Source organism: Haliotis asinina, chromosome 3 (assembly GCF_037392515.1).
Source record: "Haliotis asinina isolate JCU_RB_2024 chromosome 3, JCU_Hal_asi_v2, whole genome shotgun sequence".
Lineage (NCBI taxonomy): Eukaryota > Metazoa > Mollusca > Gastropoda > Lepetellida > Haliotidae > Haliotis > Haliotis asinina.
This window is the reverse complement of record NC_090282.1, coordinates 82589100-82603800: the sequence shown is the minus strand read 5'-3', so window position 1 is coordinate 82603800 and position 14701 is coordinate 82589100.

The following is a 14701-nucleotide window of genomic DNA, read 5'->3' as shown; positions in this document are numbered from 1 at the left end:
CCTCTTTTGAAAGTACGTCTTACACCTAGGATGAAATATTCGACGTCAGTGATACCTCCTTATCCCAGACAGATGTAACACAGTTCCCTAGTCTTATTGGTGAACGGTATACACGAACCGTCTGGCTAAGCAACCCCTGTCAGCCTAATAAACACTCCATAAGGAATTCATTTAATCTAAGTTATGGTGAAACGGATTTGAATAGGTTTCCAGTCTGCCTTTCCCTGTTTATGTCACACAACTGTGGCAATATCATTGACTCAGATCAGGTTCCTATAGAATGATGTATGGAACAATCACAACATCTCCCGTGTAATCAGACATTACAAATACAGCAAGGTAGTGAAAATAAGTCGGAAGTTATTATCTTCGTTCTGTTCAATATCAGTGTTGTAAAACGAGACCAAATGAATTTTTTTAAGCAGCACAATATCTGAGTGCAATTTCTATTGCAATCGATTTCTACTTGAAACTCATGCACCTGTGAGTTATGTTGTGGACGGGCTGTGCTGTGCATGGGCTGTGTTGAGTATGGGTTGTGCTGTGCATGGATTGTGCTATGTATGGGCTGTGTTGTGCATGGGCTGTGATGTGCATGGCCTGTGATGTGCATGGGCTGTGATGTGCATGAGGTGTGCTGTGCATGGGTTGTGATGTGCATGGGTTATGCTGTGCATGGACTGTGTTGTGCTTGGGCTGTGCCGTGCAAGTTCTGGCTTTCAGCAGTTCACGGACACAAGTGCTGTTTCATTTCATAACGAAAACGACAGTTGCGATACCAGAACTGCCATGCATCGTCGCTTTCCGAAGTCTAAATTTAACTTGCAATTTAGACGTTATTTACTAATAGCGACTCAGCCTATAGAACCAATTGCACAAACAGAAATTACCTAAAAGTTGACATTAAAACTTCACAAGCAAGCACCAGAATCGGAGTGCAACAGTTTATTCATTTCTACCTCCAACACTTTCAGAGTCCAGTAGTTATAACTTAATGAATAGTAGCAAAATACAAATACAAAACTGCAAAACATCTGTTTATGCAAACGCCTTTCTTCTTGGTACTTTAAACTAGTGGAATTCCTTGCGTGAAAGCTATGCTAATATGCCAACTCTCTAGTTTTAAAACAACAATAACCAGACCCAAAGCAACTAATGATATTGTTTTTTTATCTCAATTTCGGAGACAGATTTTGTCAAATCATCCAGAGTCGCTTACGCCTTGTGTGTAGTGACCTCAACCTGGATAAACTTAACAGATTTTTAACCACTGATGATTCATGTTCCCGTTTACACCACTCTGGGGATGTTCTTCATCATTTTTTGTATGTGGAAATTGTAATTCCATAAGAACTGATCAATTTTACTACCTCAAAGGCTTCGCTATTAAATCTGTTCTTTCTGGAGATAAAACTCTCGGATGGGGCACATTAACTAGGTTGTTCAAATCTGTTCATTGTTTTATAACAAAAACTAAACGATTCCAATGATACCCTGTGAGAATCTTCTCATCTCAAATCGTTAAGCCTAAGTAACTAACATTAATTACATTGTGCAACGCTGACACACTCCTGTTTCTGTGCACTTTCCTTCACTGTATTGTATTGTATTGTATATGACTTTTTTATACCGGAGAAGCATTCACATAAGCGTATATGCTTGTTTGCCAATCCGGATTTCTCGACGTTGGCGAACTGTTTTGGGGTTAATACGACAAAGTCCTGGAATGGTCCGGGCAGTCATCACTGCAGTCTGAAAATTGTGACGAAGATGGGTCACCCTTATCCATCTGTCCTGTCTTGGCGTTGTTACACGTGAACATCCAGAACGTGGCCGATCGATGACGTCATTTGTGTTCTGGCTAGCTATTCTCGAAACGTTCGTAGCTCTCCGAACTTCTTAAGCCCATTCTTAACACATTGGCTACTATCAAATTTAAGAATTCTTAGGGCTACGAATGTTCCGAGAATAAGAGCCCTCGGAGCGCCTCACCAGTGCAGAAATGGTGTTCCGGTAGCAGTGGAAATGTGCAGCCACTGGTCGTTGAGACATTCCCTCACAGACGATCCCAATGGTCTCATGATGTTGTACAGACGTTAGGTATGGCATGCTGTGCGTCTCAATAGCCGTTTATTTTTTTGAAAGATCGCAAGGGCAGAGGTTGCGCTTTCCAAAGTGACAGTATTGTGTGGCATACATTTGCTCTGTTTCTTTTTCCCGGAATGCACGTCTCAAGGAAGAAATCTCTGACGTCAAGAAACATGGCACAAGCATGCATGTCGGATACATGTCACAAATCTCCTTATGTGTCTACAGAGGTTTGATACATTTAGATTTTAAATGTTCGTATGCAAAGTTTCTTTATGTGCCTAGCATATAATGATACATAAGGTCGGTTATCAAGTCAGTCACGATGGCTGACCAACAAGTGAACATCAAGTTCATTCCCAGTGGTCTTGATTTTCCAGAACTATAGGTTCACAATTACGAGAAGAAGAGGTACATCCATGCCACGGTTAACATCAAAGATAACTTTGTGACGTCCTTCAGAGATCTGCGTAACCATCCAACAGTGGAGAACAAGATTGCAGTAGACGCAATCCTAGTCAGCCTCACAGATCTTGTCCATCAAAACTCCAAATCAATTCCATTGCTTTAACAGGTAGAGTTGGCAGGTAAATTTAGGAAGTAATTTAGTATTCGACTACTCTCCGAAGCATATGTTCTGTAGTGTGATGGAACATTCGACAAATGCCCAGCGTTATACCATCCATGCATTCTTACAAAATAAGTTGTGTCCATTAGTGTATGGGCTGCTGCCAAATAAGAAGCAAACAACACATGAAGGTGTCATTGCTATGAGAAGAGTGTTGCAGCCTCTAAGAGCATTGTTTTAAATCCAACGTCTGTGTTTACTGAGTCAGCTGCTCAAGACGCCATTGTTAGGACTTTCCTAGATGTTATTTTGAAAGGTTGTTATTTCCATTTCAGCCAGAAAGTTTGGAGAAAAGTAAATATAAACTGGGCTTAACAACCGATCATAAGCACAATCTAGACGTCTCTCGTCTTGTAAAACGCACAGTTGCCTTGCTTCTTCTGACAGTTGACAGTGTGAATGATGTGTGGTGATAGTCCCTAGAAGATCATCCCCCTACACATAATGTTGAACGATTCACTGACTATGTAACCTCATACTGGGTGGAAGGTGACCATGAAAGCACCATGTGGAACCACTTTACCACTGAGAGTCCCCGGACCACAGATCATTTAAAAGGGTGGCACAGGAAACTGTCAAACATAGTGGAGAATCACCCCAACATCTTTAAAATTCTTGCTTACTTTCTAAAGAGAGGGCAATCCTGTGTTGAGGCATCGTGTATGTAGCTTAAGGGCGGTGCCAAACCTCCACGCAAGAAGATTAAATTGAATGCACGATTGTGTAATCTTAAACAGCTGGCAACTGTTTGGGGCTGGCAACATGAATGTTTATGCATGTTTTGAAGCTGTTTCCCATTTTGCTCGGTACTGAATTGTGCAATTTTGTCATGTAGTGATGATGACAGTGGCTGTGAAACATATAAGATGTAAATTTGGAATGACAGTAATGTTGTATTATCTTTGTATTATCTGATAGAATATGTATTTTTGTACATATTTGTTGAAACCTGTTATTTGTTAAGCATTGAACAAGCGAAAAAATTGATAATTGTTTGTATTTGTATTTGTCACACCTTGTGGGTATCATAGTTATGGGGGGACCTTATTTGACGGGGTGCAAAAGGAGGGGACCTTATTTCACGGAGAGACATCTATTGTCTAGCGGATTATTCCGCTTCAGTGTTTGCCCACATAGAACAATAGGTGGTGTGTAAACGAGAAGAGCCCGATTTGTCACGTTAACAGGCACGATTCCCGTTTTATGACGGTTTGTATATTTTTGTATCTATGTCACTAGACAAGCATAATCGAGGCTTCTTTTCATCTTAACAAAATATGGTTCTACCTCTAGTGACAGAGCACAGTTGATATTTCGCAAGTATTTTTTTTAGTTTTATTTTCTATTTTATATCAACAGATGTATAATATTACATGATACACCATATTTTTGGAAATGGATGACATGAATAAATATCTAAGCAGACTCCATGTAGTCACCATGTATGTCTTGATATATAGTTTAAGACTAACAAGCTGCCTACCTGTATACAGCAGCAGAAGAAGGAAACAGGTAATCAGCAGCACCATGGCGTGAAATGGTCTGGTAGGTCTTGCCGGCTGGTCTGTGTCAACAAGTAACTGTGAGATGGTCTATCATGTCCTGCCTGCTGGACTGTCTCATGAAGTAACTGTAAGCGTCTGCAACTTCTTCAGTTTGGGCCACACTCAGGTCATGTTTAGTGTTACCTCAGTAAATCTGTTTAGAGACACATACTTCACACAAATATTCACATGCTACAGTTTAAATTACAAGTTCTGTGAAGCTTTGGTTTACCAATTCAAGTGTCCTAAACACTTCAGACTTCTTGACAGGTGTCCTTGTGTGCAGATCTCTTCATATGTCCACCCCAAGTATATATCTTCTCCATGTAATTAATGCGACTTCATTACTCATCAGATACACAACATGTCTGTTTCAAGTCCGTTATGTAGACTTTAGCCGTGTTGCTAGTTTCAATAACGTCGGGCTCTGTTGCAATGTAGTATTGATCGTTGCATCTCGGGTGTTCGCTGTGGCGAGGCTTCACTAGCATCCGGGAACAGGCACGTAGAAAACATTCCCGATCTGATGGGGAAAATTCAAGAAACATTCTCGTTTTCCTATAATTCTTATTCACAATCAATATGTAAGTGAACGTTCTTATAGCAAAGGCGCCCGACTTTGTAGTTGCATTGTAGCTATGATGCACATGATGCAACGTCATCTTTTCTTGCAGAGGAACGTGGCTAGATCGTGTAGTCATGTCTGTTGATTATAATTCCACTAAATAAGAATGAAAAGTTGACACGTCTCCTAATTAAGGAGATAAACATGCAATAAGCATATCAACGAATGGTATCATGAAAACCGGAATCATCGTGTGGTGCACATGACGCGTGCCGGATGTTTCAAACACTTTCTGGATTAAGGAAAGATTACTTCTAATCATATGTTTACATAAATGGTAAAACTGAGACATATTTACATATCATGTTGACTTTGTTGGACAACCTTTTTGAATTTGTGAGTTAATGACCAAATGAATGCTTAATAAAGTTTGATAATGTGTTGCTGGGAAGACATTGCTAATTGGCGACTCTTTTGACACAGCAGTTCGCAGTGTGTTTTAAATGCTACTTTCATTTACACAAGTCAGTTGTGTAGTCTAAGAAATAGGCTATTCATGCTGAACGTTTACAAAACATTCCATTGCTTATAATCCACACAACGGATCTTGCGTTTCGAGAAAATGCCTCATGGTTGTGGATACTTGATTGTCACACACACGCACACACGCACGTACACACGTACGCACGCACACACACAATGGTAGCGCCACAATAGCTTTTTGTGATCTGGGTGCCAGTATAGCAGGTACAACTGTAACGTCACAACAGCTTTGTGAAGTGGGGCCCAGTATAGGAGGTACGACAAATGTAGCGCCACAACAGCTTTGTGAAGTGGGGCCCAGTATAGGAGGTACGACAACTGTAACGCCACAATAGCTTTGTGAAGTGGGACCAAGTATAGGAGGTACGACAAATGTAGCGCCACAACAGCTTTGTGAAGTGGGACCCAGTATAGGAGGTACGACAACTGTAACGCCACAATAGCTTTGTGAAGTGGGGCCCAGTATAGGAGGTACGACAACTGTTGCGCCACAATAGCTTTGTGAAGTGGGACCAAGTATAGGAGGTACGACAACTGTAACGCCACAATAGCTTTGTGAAGTGGGACCAAGTATAGGAGGTACGACAAATGTAGCGCCACAATAGCTTTGTGAAGTGGGGCCCAGTATAGGAGGTACGACAAATGTAGCGCCACAATAGCTTTGTGAAGTGGGACCAAGTATAGGAGGTACGACAAACGTAGCGCCACAACAGCTTTGTGAAGTGGGGCCCAGTATAGGAGGTACGACAACTGTTGCGCCACAATAGCTTTGTGAAGTGGGACCAAGTATAGGAGGTACGACAAATGTAGCGCCACAACAGCTTTGTGAAGTGGGACCAAGTATAGGAGGTACGACAACTGTAACGCCACAATAGCTTTGTGAAGTGGGACCAAGTATAGGAGGTACGACAACTGTAACGCCACAACAGCTTTGTGAAGTGGGACCAAGTATAGGAGGTACGACAACTGTAACGCCACAATAGCTTTGTGAAGTGGGGCCCAGTATAGGAGGTACGACAAACGTAGCGCCACAACAGCTTTGTGAAGTGGGACCCAGTATAGGAGGTACGACAAATGTAGCGCCGCGATAGCTTCGTGAAGTGGGGCCAAGTATAGGAGGTACGACAAATGTAGCGCCGCGATAGCTTCGTGAAGTGGGGCCAAGTATAGGAGGTACGACAACTGTAGCGCCACAATAGCTTTGTGGAGGGTGGCCCAGTATAGGCGGTACGACAACTGTAACGCCACAATAGCTTTGTGAAGTGGGGCCAAGTATAGGAGGTACGACAACTGTAGCGCCACAATAGCTTTGTGGAGGGTGGCCCAGTATAGGAGGTACGACAACTGTAACGCCACAATAGCTTTGTGGAGGGTGGCCCAGTATAGGAGGTACGACAACTGTAACGCCACAATAGCTTTGTGGAGGGTGGCCCAGTATAGGAGGTACGACAACTGTAACGCCACAATAGCTTTGTGGAGGGTGGCCGGGCTTGTAGATATATCTGATATATATACTTCTAGATATTTCTTCTAGTAATGAAGACTTACAGCAAAGAATGGATAATGAATATGGATTATGTACAACAAACACAAACATTCGAAATGGAGTCACGGATAGTGAGAGGGATAATGGCATAGTGCAGAGCAGGTAATCAGATGGATAGACGTTGTACCTGTGTTGGAAATCAACTCGGCTACCCGACGCAACGAGAGAACGATCTAATCCATGTTGCACCTCACAGCCCAGCGAGACAAAGACGGATAAAGAAGGGCAGAGATGACAAGCAGACGTAAATGTAGAGAAAAGGGGACATAGTATCACTTCATAATGTCTTTTCATGAGATTCATCATGCAATCTTCCCATGCACAGTACAGTGGTCGGATATGTCGACACATGGCTGTCACAAAGTTGACGGGTGTTAAAGAGAACTATTCTTTCTCTTCAGGAAATCACAAGTCATTGTTTTCTGTGGCAGCTAGGAGTGTGCACGTAAAGTCCATGTCTGATTTATTGAGCAGATACACACTAACTCCTGGCTTGATATATTGGCTAATTCTGTCCAGAGATTATCACGGAGTGTCATTGTGAATTGACAGACAGTTACTGCATGTACAATCACATTGTTGAAGAACAGTCCACACTTACGGCACAGGACATCTTATGTCGCACTCATCACAGAGGCACACAGTAGAACATGGGCCCGTGCACTGCCTGTAATATGGGGGTACAGTTTACACAGCTTTTCCATTCTTGGGTAAATCTGAGTGAACATGTCGAGGTCTCTTTCGTTTGATACTCGATCAGCCCACATGCTGGATTGCACGGAATGGGAAGTTTTTGCTGTCAGCGCCCGCCATGGCGGGTGAAACGGGAAAATGTTCGTGTCCAAGCATTTCTCAATGTAAGTGGACAGCACTGACAGAGACGGGGATGTCTTAACTGCTGTGCCACTGTTTCAACGCAGTCCCTGCTATCGCAAGAAGGCAGGGATTCGAACTGTCACCGGGTTTTTCATGTCTCTTGATCAGTTAATATTAGTGCATCAGACACGTGCTTAGTTCCTGATTCAGCAGTGCGTGTGGTTCAGTAGTATCCGAGGAGTGGCATGGCACTGTAACCAATCTCGTATCGTTTGGATTCAGATTACACAGTTATAAAGACATGTCAATTTCCTCCCTAACCACCCGTCGACTTTCTGTGTTATTTGTGAACACGCATATTTGACAGCTTAGGGGATGAGGGTTGTTTATGTTCTATATGAGCACACATTTTATAGCTTAGGGAAGCCTGTTCTTTATGCACATACATATGTTATAGGTTAGGTTATGGGAGGGTGGGGGGGGGGGCTGTGTTTCTTACACTTGCATAGCTGAACCATATCTCAAATTCTAATTCTTGACGCTTTGCAGGAAGAGCTTGAAGTTGTCATCGACCTCGCAAAGCATCGTAAATTGAATGATCATAGGTGTGATGCCCAGTGCGTACTCAGATTGTAGTGGACACGGCGGGGCATGATTCCAGTGCAGTTTGTCTACAGGAGACACGAACAATAAACATCACTTACAAGTTACTGAATGTCCAACCACTCTTACAGTCATCTTCGCAATGTACTTAACTCCTATATATTTTCATCTACATCGATGTCTTATTCTTCACTGTAAAATGATTGGCCTTTGTCTACACTCTAATGGAATCTTAATTTTCATTTCCGAGTAATATTATACTAACAGACAATTTGTACGATTAATATCCAAAAAGAATACTGCGCGAACAGCGTATAGGTTATCAGTCGATATTCCCTATGAAATATCCGTCCTTTCACGACCATCGATTTGTCATGGACACGTGATGCTGTGCCGCAGAGTGGGGTTTACTCAAAGATCATATTGTGTTTTGATCATGGTCAAATACGAGCTGTTACTGCTAAAACAGCACGACCACCAGTGACTCTTTATGACGATCATGTCCGACGCTACTACTGCTACGAATAATCATTACGACTGCAACAATCACCACTTCCTACTATTGTACTTCTACTATTAACAGTCCTCAAGTCACTGCATGTAGAAGGAGGTGACAACTGAATCGGGTGGATAAAGAAGATCTGAAGCAGTCACTGCATGTAGAAAGAGGTGAGAAGTGAATCGGGAGCCGAAAGTAGGTCTCATGCAGTCACTGCATGCAGAAGGAGGTGACAACTGAATCGGGTGGCCAGAATCGTGACTATATCATTTGTTTCTGAAACCAGAGTTCGTAACCTCAGAGCGCATATCAGCTGCCACCACTTCTTAGTATAGATTTCATATTTTGTTATTCAAAACCATTCCACCTTAATGTATGTAAGTGTAGCGTCATTCACACAACGCTTTTGGGTTAACAATGAACGACAGTGGTTTGTCTTTACCGCGACCACTGTGGGCTGCATTTTTTCCACTATTACACAACTTGCTCAACGTCAACAGCAAATCGGAGTCGCTATCCGGGTCACTCATGTAAGGAACCGAACTCAAGTAGCAACAGTAAGAGCAGCATTAGTTCATGGGTCAAGGTTGGCAGTGTCCAGCGATACGATTAGGCGTCTTCGGACTGCTGGAATCCACTGCCGACGGTCATATGTAAGACCAATTGACAATTTAACACGTCAACAACGCCAGCGACGTTTGCAGCCCGCACACAGTTGGGCTGTCGATGGATTACCTCGCTCAGAACAACATAAACGTGCTTCCATGGCCGTCTCTTTCCCCGGATATGGCTCCCACTGGACATTCTGGGACGACAATGGACGTATGATTGCTGCATGTAGGCAGCCACTCACACTTGAACAGTTTGAACAGGGACTAGTATTTCGTGGAAACACTTGCCTCGAGCATTCTTTCAGGCTCTAATGAACTCGGTGAGGCGACTTTGCAGGGCCTGTGTGCAAGTTCTTGAAAGGTGGCCATACGCGCTACCACAGAGACTGTCACTTTTCGTGTTAGGGGTATCTCCATTTGACTGTGATCAATTTGAACCTATTGCAATTCAATGTCAACAACTTTCAACTGTTAAATTGATAGTGTTTCCTGTAGAATAAATGATTAGACACAATTCTGGATGTCTTTTTTTAAGAACTTGACAAAACGGCAGAACTGGTTTCTTTACCAAATATTGTGGCATTTTGTGTGTTAGGGATTAAACTAACCTCAAGCTCTCTAATTAGGGGGCTAATCCGTTTTCCGCAAACGGTTGTTGTTTTAATTAATCTCTCATTTGCTGCAGGACTATTGGGAGCAGGACTAATGGGACATGACCAGATTCAAATCTGCACATGTGTTTGTATGTCTAACGAATCTATTAATTCGCAGAGTATTTTCTCAAGCGATCCTTACACACAAAAAAGGTATCGCACCATCCCACACATCTTTTTCTTAGTTTCAATATGCTACCATTAACATTGCAAAGGAACGTATCCAAACACCTATTCAAATTACTATTTGAATAGGTAACCTTCAAGGAATTATAGAAAGGCAAAGCTAAACCAAAACGAACGAAACACTGTAGTATTTTCATTGAGACATACATTGCATATATTTAATAATTGTGTTATGCTAATAACAATGGTCGTATAGCGTATGGCATACAATCCCCAAGAAACACATATGTATCAATAACCGAGCTAAACGTCCATGTCTAGCCAAATCTCCGCCAAGTGCAATAACATCTCTATCCCTCCCTTCGAAAAGTGTGTCCATAAATACTTGTTTAATTATTTCAGAGATAATAATATCATTAGTACAATGCAATCTGGATTTATTCCTGATGATTCTACAGCTTTTCAGTTAATGGATTTGTACAATTTTATTGCAAGTGCTTTGGACAAAGGTAAAGAAGTAAGAGCAGTGTTCTGTGATATAAGTAAAGCATTGGACAAAGTATGACATAGGGGACTTTTAAACAAATTACATACATTTGGAATTAGTGGTAAAGTGATAGAATGGCTAAGTAGTTATCTAAGTAACAGAGTCCAGAAGGTACTTATAAACGGATATAACTCTAAATATATTCCTGTGTTGGCAGGAGTTCCTCAGGGTTCAGTTCTGGGGCTCTGTTATTCTTAACATAATTATATTAATGACCTTGTAGATAATATTGATTGTAACATACGTCTTTTTGCTGATGACACATCTTTGTACGTAATAATAGAAGATGCTGTTTTAGCAGCAAACAGTCTTATTGACGATCTTTCAAACGATCCTTTCTATTCTTGTGGCGCTCCTCGTGAAGATACCCAACACTATCTACTTGTCTGCCCTAATTACACTGTACTAAGAAATGATGCAGAATATTACAAACATGGATACGGCTTGAAGACCATCTTATATGGAAATAGTGAACTATCTTATCTTGATAATCTACCCATCTTAAAATCTGTCTACCTCTTCGTCATTGATTCTCGTAGATTTGATACTAAATGTGGTTGACAATTACTAGCTCTAAGAAATATATTGGGTTTTTTTTTAAAAAAACAACATTAACCATTAACTAGTTCCATGTGCATTTACCTTGTGGTTTGTCATGTGACTATCCTCTATTAGAACTTTGGTTATTTACTTTTGTAAAATGCATTGGAGAGGCATTAACATAAGCTTTTAGCTTGTTTGCCAATCCATTCGTTTTTCACGAATAAATATGTTTAAAACATCCCTCCCTGTGTAAGGAGTTAAACTTGACGTTGAGCTTATTGTATTGCATTCTTGGTTGGGGGCTTGTTCCAATATATGACTAATGTCTACTGGAGTATGTGTCTGTCATAGTATGGGTGATCATCGAAATGTGGAGTAACAACCCTGTCTTTAATCTTTTTTGTGGTGAAAACGTACCGATGACTTCCACCTTAAACAAAAACGTAAATCAAATAAGGCGAAACTAAGATTGCAAATCCTCTTTCTTGCCAACTGTAACTATAAAATCTTGGAATCTTGTTCAACTTAGGATAAAAGTTATTTAAGAAACAACAATAGTTTTAAATCGCTCATATTGGTTTGTATTATATGGGAGTAAGGCAGCAGTAGGAACAGCAAAACAAATGCACCTCCTGTACGTGATGAGCGTTAACTTAGACCAGCCCTCCCTGTGTTCGGTGTTTCATTGGTGTCAGCCCGATCTGTCGACAAATGAAAATTATGATGGTGCTTATCGTCAACAGAGTAAAAACCCGGAGCGTCTACACAGCATGGTCGACAAACCGTGACGGTGTTAACGAGAATATTTGCTTAGTGACTTAGTCAATCATGAGTAATTGAATTTAGTTAACCTTTTTAACAATTCCCATTCTCAATCACCTGATGAAGGAGTAGTAATCATTAACTCCGAAACGTTGTTCGTAAAGAAGTTGATATCCATAAAATCTTCATTCTTATGCATTTCACTTCTAAATGCCCTTCAAAGACTTGATACGACATCAACATGGAGATGATACAGTTACATCTATCAACAGGTACAACCGTTCTATTAGCAAAATTGTGAAAACCAGTAATCATCTAACTTTCCTGTTACGATGCCAAGACAACAACCTCGTTCCCAGAGGATTTCAACTCTCATCTCCTGTCCCTCGCTCACCTGCCATCAACAAGATACTCCACAATGCCAGCACCAGAATAGTCAAGCACCAGATACAGCACCTACGCCGCCACAGGTCCCACCTCCAAAAAGACATTGAAACCAGCAGAAGCCACCTACAAGACACCCTCGAGCCTGACCTCTACCTCAAGACCCAGTCCTTAGCAGAGAAGTCCAAGCAGCACCTCCATGAGAAAGTGAAAACTACCCACATCACCAAGTTCACCCAGTTACAACGCCCTCCAACCTCCATGGTCAGCTACGACGTCGTGGACCTCTTTACCAACATCCCACTAGAAGAAGCTCTGGACATCCTTCGCAGCAAGTTAGCCAACAGGATAGATGACTTGGACACCCACCTCACCATAGACAGCATCATCAACCTCGCCCGCAGCTGTGACACCTCCTACTTCACATATAATGGTAAGATATACAAGCAGATCCACGGTCTCCCCATGGGCTCACCTCTTTCTCCTCTCATTACAGAAATCTTCTTGACCTCCTTCGAGGAAGCAGCCCTCTCCACAGCTCCGTTCCAGTCCCCTCTGTTTGTACCGCAAAGTCGATGACACCTTCACCACCAGCGCCAATGACAACGACCCCAGCAAGCTCCTCAACCACCTCAACGACCAACATCCAAGAATCAAGTTCACCATGGAGACTGAGACCAACCAACACCTGCCCTTCCTTGATGTATCCCTCCACACCACAGACGATGGACTTAGAACCTCAGTATACCGCAAGCCGACGCACACCGACCAGTACATCCACTACAACTCCTAACACCATCCTCAGATCAAGCAAGCTATCATCGCCACCCTTACCAGACGTGCAAAATCCCTCTGCCATCCTGATGCCCTAAACAATGAACTGGACCACCTCAGAAAGACATTCACCACACTAAACGGTTACCCTCCCCAGCTCGTCACAGCCACCATCAACAAGACCCTCAAGGACCGAGAACCCCGCATCAAGCCTTCTCCATCACCCATCAGAGTAACCATATCCTACCTTGGCCCCATCAGTCATCAAATATCACGCCTCATCAAGACCAAAGCCAGCATCGATGTCACCTTCTCCAGTGGCAAGACCATCAAGACCTACCTAAAAGCCAACGGTAAAGGACCCAGCTGTGAACACCCTAACACGAGAGGATGCATCTACCAGATCCCTTGCAACTGTGGCGACCCATACATTGGAGAAACGCTGAGACCAATCAACACCAGAATGAAGGAACACCAGACCTCTGTCAGCAAACTCGACCAGAAATCTGCCATCTCTGAACACATTCTCAAGAACCCTGGACATTCAATCCGATGGGAGGACACTAGGATACTATCTACCAACAACAACAACTGGCACCAAACGAAACTGCAAGAGGCCATCGAGATCCGGAGCTCATATAAAGAAGTTGATATCCATAAAATCTTCATTCTTATGCATTTCACTTCTAAATGCCCTTCAAAGACTTGTCGACAAGTAATTTAGACGGATTGTTCGTTGTTGTCGACAGTCCGGGTATAAACCGTTTCATTCAATAGGGGTCACAATAACCACACAAAGACATGAATATAAATGGCTACAGCGTGGTTATGAATAATGTTGCTGTATTTTGTCTAATGTGTACATTTGCTTTTCCACGTTTATGTTGATTCAATATCCATTTTGACATCAGTTTCACTTTTATGATTTGTCAAACTGTCTTCACAGAAATTAAATTGTTGCACATAAACATCAGAGCAAACTCTGGTAATGATCAACCTAATGTATCAATCTATCATCTGAATTATAATAAATAGCACCACCTATACAGTGTATGAAAGACATGATAAAACAGTTACAGTATTAACACCTTAAAATATAATTATAAACCTACAGCAAATCACAAGCCATCCTATAAAATAAATGCATTATTAGCAATTGGGACAGAAATTAAAGATTTGAAAGTCTATACAAGATTAAAATATTTACTTTGTCTCTGTAATATCTTAACCAGTACTTTTTTTGTACTGACCCCTTCTACGTCAATTACACTAATGACAGACAACCAGTTCAAACTTAAAAAAATATAACAGAAACGCCAAATCAAGCAAACGTTTTATGTTTGTCAATGTATTACCTTGGCCATGACATTTGCTAGTCAAAGAACACAGTGCCCATGTATAACCTGAATCAACTGACCATAACTGCTTGGCCTGGTCAGCAGTGAGATGGTGGACCCATACAACCAATA